Raw genomic sequence first — 10,027 nt, 5'->3', positions numbered from 1 at the left:
CGTCATAAGGAGGTTAAACCCTCCTCAGCTCACAGTCCTGTTCCCCACCTTGAACCCAAGGGTCTTCCACCCCCTTCTGATCACCGTTATGACCATGAGCCCATGCAGTTGGGTCGTTCAAAGATTTCTGGATCACGATCGACGTAGGAAGAACAACTTGTGTTTTTATTGTGGTGGACAGGGTCATGTTGCCTTCAGGTGTCCGTTAAAAGCCCAGGCTCAGTAGAGGTGAGGAGAACTCTACTGAGCCGTAGCCAACTATCTGTCTCATGCTCATTTCCTGCAACCATTCAAGTGTCTTCTACTTCTCATAAGGTGTCAGTGTTCATTGACTCAGGGGCGGACACAGAGTTGATGGATGAGTCGTTCGCCAGGGACCATAACATCAAGCTCCATCCCACGTCTGACACCCGTAATGTCCTGGATTTGGATGGTCATAGTATCAACAGTTCACACTACAAAACAGAGGTAATCAAACTCACACTGGGGGGAAACCATTTGGATGAAGTGACTTTCAGGATCATCAACTCGCCTAAACTACCCATTGTTTTAGGGGCCTCCTGGTTACAAAAGCACAACCCCCACATTGACTGGCAAACCAAAGAGATTTTGGGCTGGGCTAAGTCATGGTCGACCACGTGTTTGTCTTCTGCCACCGCAGATAATATTCCGGAAAATTACATTGAGGAGACATACCCCAATTTGTCTAAGGTGCCTCCCGAATATCATGCTTTTAAGGTTTTCAACAAGTCCAGAGCCACGGCACTTCCACCTCATAGACCTTATGACTGTGCCATTGAGCTCCTACCTGGCACATCTCCCCCTAGGAGTTGATTGTATTCATTGTCTGGACAGAGAACCAAGCCATGAGGAAGTACGTCGATGAATCACTAAAGGCTTGTATAATCAGACCCTCTTCTTCTCCAGCAGGGGCAGGCTTCTTCTTTGTGGGGAAGAAGGATGGTTCCTTGAGACCATGCATCGACTACAAGGGACTAAATGACATCACCATCAAGAATCAATACCCTCTACCACTCATGAACACTGCTTTTGACCAGATTCAAGGCGCCAAGATTTTCTCCAAGCTAGACTTAAGAAACGTGTACCACCTTGTCCGCATCAAGGGGGACGAATGGAAGACGGCATTTAACACTCCCACTGGTCACTATGAGTACTGTGTAATGCCTTTTGGTTTAACCAATGCTCCTGCAGTTTTTCAGGTATTGGTGAATGATGTCTTGAAGGGTATGGTTGAACAGTTTGTTTTTGTTTACCTTGACGACATTCTGATTTATTCCCAGGATCTGGAAACTCACAGAAGTCATGTTCGGGCTGTTCTCCTCCGTCTTCTTCAAAATCATCTGTTTGTCAAAGCTGAAAAGTGTGAGTTTCACACCACCACCACTTCATTCCTAGGATTCATCATCTCTCCAGACCAATTCATAGTGGACCCCTCCAAAGTCAAGGCGGTTTTGGAATGGCCTTCTCCTACTGATCGCAAACAACTTAAAAGGTTTCTGGGGTTTGCTAATTTTTACAGACGTTTCATCAGAAATTATAGCCTTGTAGCAGCCCCTCTCAATGCTCTCACTTCGTCTAAGACCAGGTTTGTGTGGAACAAGATGGCCGAAAGAGCTTTTGTCAAGCTCAAAGGTTTATTTATATCTGCTCCTGTTCTACAGTCCCCTAACCCTGATAAACAGTTCATAGTGGAGGTTGACGCCTCAAACACTGGGGTTGGAGCAGTCCTAAGCCAAAGAGGTTCTGATGATCGTATTCACCCATGTGCCTTCTTTTCTAGGACTTTGTCCCAAGCAGAGCGCAATTATGATGTGGGGGACCGAGAACTGTTGGCAGTCAAGTTGGCTCTCGAGGAGTGGAGGCATTGGCTAGAGGGGGCAAAGGAACTGTTTCTTGTTTGGACAGATCATAAGAACCTGGAGTACCTGAGATCTGCGAAGCACCTTAATCCCAGGCAGGCAAGGTGGGCTTTATTTTTTGGAAGATTCAACTTCTCTCTGTCTTTCAGACGTGGAGTCAAAAATGGCAAACCGGATGCCCTGTCCAGAATACAGGAACCCTCCGAGTCACAGGCCTCTGGGGAGGATGAGTTTATTCTCCCGGAATCAGTGAGACTCTCTTTCACCATGTTGGAATTGAAAGGAGAGGTTGGAGATGCCACCAAAGACCTCCCTATCCCAACTTCATGCCCACCTGACCGGTGTTTTGTTCCGGAGCGCCTCGTACCCAAGGTACTTAATTCATGCCATAATTCACGTCTGTTCTGTCAACCTGGTATCAGCAGGACATTGCAGATGGTCCGAACTCAGTTTTGGTGGCCATTTCTTGTCAAAGATGTTACAGATTACGTCACGGCCTGTACTCAATGTTTCCAAGCCAAGTCTTCTCGTCGTCCTCCTGCTGGACTGTTACATCCACTACTTATTCCTCCTCGTCCCTGGTCACACATAGCCATGGACTTTGTGACAGGTTTGCCAGTTTCTGATGGCTTCACAGTTCTGCTAACTGTCATCAACAGGTTTTCTAAGATGGTTCACCTTGTCCCTCTGAAGAAGTTGCCTTCAGCCAAGGAAATGGGGGACATTCTGGCACGTGAGGTTTTTCGCCTTCATGGCATACCCACAGACATTGTCTCAGACAGAGGGCCCCAGTTCGTGTCACGTTTCTGGAAAGAGTTTTGTTCCTTGCTGAGGATTACTGTTAGTTTGTCCTCAGGATTTCACCCATAGTCAGATGGACAGACTGAGAGGGCCAACCAGGAGGTGGAGACCAAACTGTGCGCACTATGTAAGTCAGACGCAACAAAATGGTCTCAAAATTTACCCTGGGTTGAATATGCTGTCAACACCCTCCCAGCTAGTCCCACGGGGTTATCTCCTTTCCAAGTTGTGTTTGGTTTTCAGCCACCCTAGTTCACAGTCCAGGAGAAAGAAGCTGAGGTTCCTTCTGCTCAGACAGCGGCCCTAAGATGTCAGTGCATCTGGAGAAAGGCAAGAAGGTCCATGATCAGGATGTTGGAGGTGCAGGGACGCACAGCAAATCGTCGGAGAGTCCCTGCTCCAAGCTACCAGGTGGGACAGAAGGTTTGGCTGTCCACTAGGGAACTCCCGCTCCTCGTTGACTCCTGTAAGCTGGCCCCTCGTTTTGTGGGACCCTTTCCCATATCCAAGATCATCAATCCTGTGACTGTTTGTTAACGTCTGCCTCGTGCCATGAGAGTTCACCCTACCTTCCACGTGTCCCGGATCAAGCCCTATGTGGTGTCCCGTCTCGGGCCCACCTCTGGGCCCCCTCCACCCACCCGGCTTCTTGCTGATGGCCCAGTCTACACTGTCCGGCGCATCATCCGGTCCAGATGGCAGAGACGTGGCATACGTTACCTGGTTGACTGGGAGGGCTATGGTCCTGAGGAGAGGTCCTGGATTCCTGCACGATTCATCGTGGACAAAACCCTCATTCGGGATTTCCACCGCCTCCATCCTGATCAGCCTCGGGGTCCGTCCGGAGCCGGACCTTGATGAGGGGGTACTGTTATGATTCTGGTCCGTCTGTCTGCTCTGCTCTCACTCATGCAATCAACTCATCTGCTTCACCTGTCTGCTGCTGTGCTGCTGCACAATCACCGTCATGCCACACACCTGTGGAGCTGCAGTTATATACAGCCATCTGACAGGCAGACGGTGCCAGATTTTCGAAAACATTTGTGAGTAGTTATCCAGCGTTCCTTCCTGACTGATCTTGTTCTCTGACCTTGCCTTGCCTCACGGATTTTGCCTGCCTGCTCCTTGTCTGATGGATTGGATTTCTGGATTTCGACTCTGTTTTCTGCCTCTGGTTTTATGCCTCTGCCTCCCCCTTGTCTGATGCCTCTAGACCTGAAATTTAACCCTGTTTCTGTCCCTGGATTTACGCCTCAGCCTAACCACTGGTTTATTCAGCCTGAGCCCGCCTGGCTTTCAAGTCCGCCTGGAATTATTGTCAAGAGGACAATCACAGCTCTCTGTGTTCCTTCAGCTGATTCCTCGGAGGATTTGGATCAGTCGGCAATCCGACTTCAGTCTGTTGGACGCTTCCTCATTAACTCTCTGGATCACTTCCAACTCTGGATTCTGTGCCTCATCCCCAGACTGAGAAGATTAGTGGCTTTATCTAACTCTTTGCAAATCCTGAGTTTTATTCAGCCACTAACTAGTCTCTCTGTCCTCAGTGGTTCCTGGAAGCTGACTGCTGTTCTCCTGCATTCTGATCCTTAGTTACTGAATAAACCTTTTTACTTATCACTTTGTGTTTGGCTGAATTTGGGTTCTCTGTCTCTGGTCGTGATACTTACTCTTTACTATGCTGTCCTGAGACCTTCACAGAAAAGCTAGAATTATGCTGAGATTAAATTACACACAAGGCCACTCTATTTCCTTATTAGGTAACTTATCAAGGCAATTGGTTGCACCTTCATCTAGGGGTTTCAGAGTATTTGGCTTTATTCAAATGCAAAAATCACTTCAGATTTGTATTTGTGAAAATATGAAAAGTTATTCTTTCACTTTATATTTGTGCCCTCCTTTATGTTGGTCTATCACATAAAATCCCAATGGAATGCAATGACATTTGTCAGTGTAGTGTGACAAATACTGAAAAGGCTCAAGGTGTGTGGACAGGAACTCTACAGGTCAGAGGGGAAAGACAACATGGAAGTTAATACTATTACATTTTCATTCACATAGAAAGGAGAAAAACATAGACGACAGATGTAAAAAAAGAACTGTGAACATGATTAAAACATTCTTAAAAGAGCTTTGGTCCCTAATAAGTTATGTTAATGCACCTGAAAAGCAGAAGAGAGCTGCTGTCTCCACAGATATGAGTCGGGGCATTGGTAAATGAATAATTCATCTAGCAAGAAGGACACAAGGCTCTGCAAATATGGGGGGTGTACAGATGGGCCAATGCGAAGGCTCTGAGAGACATAATCCAGCTGGGAAGAGCACACGTTACTCCACATTACTTTCTGATCTGACCTTACACACTTATGAGATCCACCAAAAGCTGCTCCATGGTTGGACCATGAATTGTACCTCTTTTCACACTTCACATTGTATCTCAACCTCATTAGGGCACTTTGAAACATGCATCATCTTTTACAAGGGGTTTGTTAGCATGGAAATGCTTTCAAAGCCTCACTATGGGACACAAGCCTTTATTAAAACAGTCAAGAGAAAGTTAATGTTAGAGATCCTTAGCTTGCATTAGATACAAGCTACACTAATGGGAGCAAGGCAGCTAGAAGCCTGGCCAGCAGGGATTAGATAGAGAAGGGATCACAGGCAAGACTTCATCAAAAATGCTGAGGCACCAGGCAGCTCATTACTACTGTAGCAGCACAGCTACAACCCAGAGATCCTGGTCTTCTCTCTGCTGTGCAAGCTGATGCACACAGGCAAGCTGAAAATAATGCAAACAAATACACACTCGAAAACCTCCAATTCAATTAAGCTGCCTGCTGCTATAGAAGCACACATGTAAGCATCTTATTCTTATCCTATTCATTATAAAAGCAGCACATTGCACCTTTATGTAAGTAAATTTAAATGTGTCATTTTTTAAACACAGACACTAATACACTGTTTCTGTACTAACAGAGAGATAAAGAGGCCTGTTTGTGTCGAAATGCAGGTATGATTACACAGCACATAATTTATTTATATTGCCAAGACACTTGGCTGCTAAGCAGTGAATCCAAACAAAGGAAGTTGCTACCTTTTCTTCATAAAAACTAGAATAGTGTAGATGATCCTCGGTGAAGAACCAAAGAAGAAAGGAACGCATGGTAACCTGTACAAGACTGAGCTGAATATCATCTTGGACTTCCACTGAAGTTTCTCCTGGTCACTGATTGAAAAATTATTTATACAGTTGTTACGACCCCACTCGGTCTAGGGGTAGGGGGAAGTAAACATTCAAACCAGGTGTTGTTGGTTTAATGAAAGAAAGAGTAATTTATTTCTTTTTAGTTCAGTTTCCGTTATTTTTAACAAAACAAACAAAAGGAGGATACTTAAAGTACAAACCGTTTGAAAATAAAAAGGGGTAAAACCCAAAATACACAATAACCATAAATTTAACAAAATACACAACCATCAGTAATTTAACTAAAAATAATCCCCCAAAAGGAGGGACAAACTAATTCAACAGTTTCCTAAATCAAAAACGTCCCTGCTAACAAAAAGCAAACAAACAAATCAAGACAAAGCCCAATCAACTTTAAAGAGACTCCTTTGAGCCAAGATGGAGTCATCAAGCAGGTGAGCACACAAAAATAACCAAGCTTCCCAACGAGCAGGTAAGCATACAACAATAACCAAGCTTCAAAATTTTACAACACCAAAGTCAGAAGTGGCGAGCTGTTCTGTCCAAATACCAGCTGCCTTTAGTGGCAGGTGCAGAGAGTTTATATAATGTAGTCCCTTCTTGATTGGCGGCGAATTCAGAAGAACCAGGAAATGAATAGTCCAACATGAACTCCCGGAGACGTCCAGTAGGAGGAGTGCAGAGCACGCAGGGAGATCAGAGTCCGTCAGGAACAGCGAAGAAGAGGGTATCCAGCGAAGAAGAAATCCGATCCTATCAGAAACAGCGGTACCGATAGCACGGAGGAAAACGGTGCTTTTCAGCGACATCGGCTGGCCAGTCTGTTGATGAAGGTACAAAACAAACACACATACGGCCACCAGCCGTAACACCCCCCCCCCTAAAAATGTGAAACAAAATGTCCATCCCTTCACTTACATTTTAATAACAAACTCTTGTTTTCATAACTCCTGTCTTGATAAAGCATCAGCCAAGATGTTTGCTGAACCCTTCTTGTATCTGATGTTCAGATTAAAGTCTTGAATGATTAAAGCCCAACGCATGAGTCTTTGATTATGGTTGTACATACGTGCTAGGAAGACAAGTGGGTTATGGTCAGTGTAGACCACAATTGGAGAAGGACAGGATCCAAGGTATACCTCAAAGTGTTGTAAAGCCAAAAGCAAAGCCAAGGCTTCCTTCTCAATGATGGAATAGTTAAGCTGGCTTCTGTTAAACTTCCTAGAAAAATAACAAATGGGATGATCAGCTCCATTTTTACCTTCCTGTAGGAGGACAGCACCAGCTCCCACTGCACTCGCATCAACCTCAAGTTTAAAGGGCCTTTCTGTATCTGGAGCAGAGAGTACAGGAGCATGACATAACAGAGATTTAATGCTATCAAAAGCATGTTGACATTCTGGGGTCCATACAAAGTTGACTTTTGGACTTAATAGACCAGTCAGAGGATGAACAATAGTGGAAAAGTTGCGACAGAAATTCCTATAATAACTTGCCATACCAAGAAAACGGCGTAAAGCCTTTCTAGTGCAAGGCACAGGGAACGAAGTAATGGCAGAAACTTTTTCTTTTAAAGGTCGCACTTGCCCTTGGCCTACCTGTCTACCAAGATAGGTCACTGTGGCTTTCCCAAAGTCACATTTAGCGAGGTTTAAGGTCAAAGAAGCTTTAGCAAGGCGAGTGAACACTTGTTTTAAAACAGTTATGTGTTCTGTCCAGGTAGAAGTATATACTACTATATCATCCAAGTATGCACTGCAGTTAGACAAACCAGACAAAACAATGTTTACTAGGCGTTGGAAGGTTGCAGGGGCATTACACATCCCAAATGCCATCACATTGTACTGTAAAAATTGGTCTGGTGTAACAAAAGCAGAAATATCAGAAGCTCTCTTCGTGAGGGGTACTTGCCAATATCCTTTTAATAAATCTAGTTTACTTACATACTGAGCATTTCCCACATTATCTACACAGTCCTCAATGCGAGGAAGTGGATATGAGTCAGTAACTGTAACAGAATTTACCTTGCGGTAATCGGTAATGAAACGTGGTGTGCCATCGGGTTTCATTTCAAGCAAACAGGGAGAACTCCAAGAACTCGAACTGTGTTTTGCAAATCCATTTTGCAACATGTACTCTGTCTCACTGTTCATTAGAGCTCTTTTAACAGGATTTATTCTATAAGGATGTTGCTTAATGGGTTTAGCACTAGCGACATCAATGTCATGTTCAAGTACTGTAGTGCGTGTCGGTATGTCATTGAATAGACATAGGAAACTGCTCATCAGGGATAAAATATCATCTTGCTGGCTTTCAGGCAAATGTGTAAGACTATTTGAAAACTCTTTCAACATTTCAGAATTGGGCAAACGAGGACTTTGGTGAAAACTGGAGCGAAGAGTTAAACCATCTTCACCCGATTCAGAGCTAACATCATCTGTCACAATTATGGCTGCACTGCCACTGGGTTTTACTTTACTCTGGTCCATATTTGGGTTAGTTGTTCGAATGTAGTACGGTTTTAGCATGTTTATGTGACACACTCTGGTTTTTCTCCTCCTTTCAGGAGTGTTTATCACATAGTCAGTGTCACTCAGTTGATCACTAACCTCATAAGGACCTGAGAACTTGGCATCAAGAGCAGATCCAGGGATAGGCAGTAATGCCAAAACTTTGTCGCCAACCTGAAAGTGACGAAGAACAGCAGAATGATCATAACGCCTTTTCATTGATTTCTGAGAGTCACAAAGGAACTCTTGTGCAATTGCACGGGAAGAATGCAAACGCTCACGAAACTTACAAACATAATCCAAAATGTTTTCCTGAGCGGAAGTGTCAGAGTTCAAAAGTTTCTCTTTCAGAATTTTTAGTGGACTGCGAAGAGTATGACCAAACACTAGTTCTGCAGGGCTAAATCTTAATGATTCCTGAGTGGATTCTCTAGCTGCAAACAGTACAAAAGGGATACCTTCATCCCAGCTTTTCTTATTCTCAAGGCAGTATTTCTTCAGCATAGACTTTAAAGTCTGATGCCAACGTTCTAAAGCTCCCTGAGATTGAGGATGATATGCACTAGAAACAGCATGTTTAATGTCTAGTTCTTTAAGAACCTGTCTAAAGAGTTTCGATTTGAAATTTGTACCTTGATCTGTCTGTACAGTTCTTGGAAGACCAAATGTAGAAAAGAATCTGGTCATGGCATTAATGATTGAACTAGCAGTGATTTTACGGAGAGGAATGGCTTCAGGGTAGCGAGTGGAAGCGCACATTAAGGTAAGTAAAAACTGATTACCAGATTTGGTTCGTGGTAAAGGACCCACACAATCCATAATGATGCGTTCAAATGGTTCTTTCACTGCAGGAATTGGATGGAGCGGAGCATTTGGTATGGTCTGGTTAGGCTTTCCAGCCATCTGACATATGTGGCAACTGCGGCAGAATTTAACCACATCTGTTTTTAATCCAGGCCAGTAAAAGTGTTTCAAAATCAGTTGGTATGTCTTTGAAACACCCAAGTGTCCTGACCATTTACTTTCATGTGCTAATGATAAAATATTCTTTCGATAACTGGAAGGAACCACAATCTGTAAAACTATGTTCCAATCAGCACCAGGAAGCAGAACAGGACACCATCTACGCATTAAAATTCCATCATCCAGAAAGAAAGATACACCTTCATCCTTGGCCGCATCAGGACCTACTACACCTTCAAAATAGGGTTTTAACGTTGGATCCGACCTCTGAGAAGTGCGCAGGTGAGCACGAGTGATTGGGAAAGCACTATCAGGGGTCTGTAATGCATCCCCACCAGTCAAATCCGGAATTGCAGAAGCCTCTGTAACAGAGTCAGATTCTCCACCACCTGAGAACACTGACATAAACAAACTGTCAGACAAATCCACATCATCACTTTTAGCCTTTTTCTTATGTTTTTGTGCACGAGTTAGTACACCAGTTGGGTTCACTTTGGGTGATGACTTGTTATCTCTAGTTCCCAAGTTTTGTGGTACATCCAAAACCTCTAATGCAGGAGTTACCTTACCGCCAGCAATATCATTACCTAACAGTAATGCGACACCTTTGATAGGTAGTGCTGGGCAGACAGCAATAGGAAAAATTCCTGAGATTATTTTGGAGTTTA

At 44.1% G+C, this 10,027-nt stretch overlaps 1 long non-coding RNA gene across 1 annotated transcript; it reads left to right on the top strand.

Moving 5' to 3' along the window:
- The first annotated feature begins 6,585 nt into the window (after positions 1-6,585).
- LOC124881666 lies at positions 6,586-9,376 on the top strand. The gene is made up of 2 exons (XR_007041705.1): positions 6,586-6,719; positions 9,047-9,376. It is a non-coding gene; the product is annotated as an uncharacterized LOC124881666 (long non-coding RNA).
- Positions 9,377-10,027: the final 651 nt, after the last annotated feature.

This window comes from Girardinichthys multiradiatus, chromosome 15, assembly GCF_021462225.1.
Source record: "Girardinichthys multiradiatus isolate DD_20200921_A chromosome 15, DD_fGirMul_XY1, whole genome shotgun sequence".
Classification (NCBI taxonomy): Eukaryota; Metazoa; Chordata; class Actinopteri; order Cyprinodontiformes; family Goodeidae; genus Girardinichthys; species Girardinichthys multiradiatus.
Note: the sequence above shows the minus strand (reverse complement) of the source record. Positions and strands in the feature narration are given on the sequence as shown.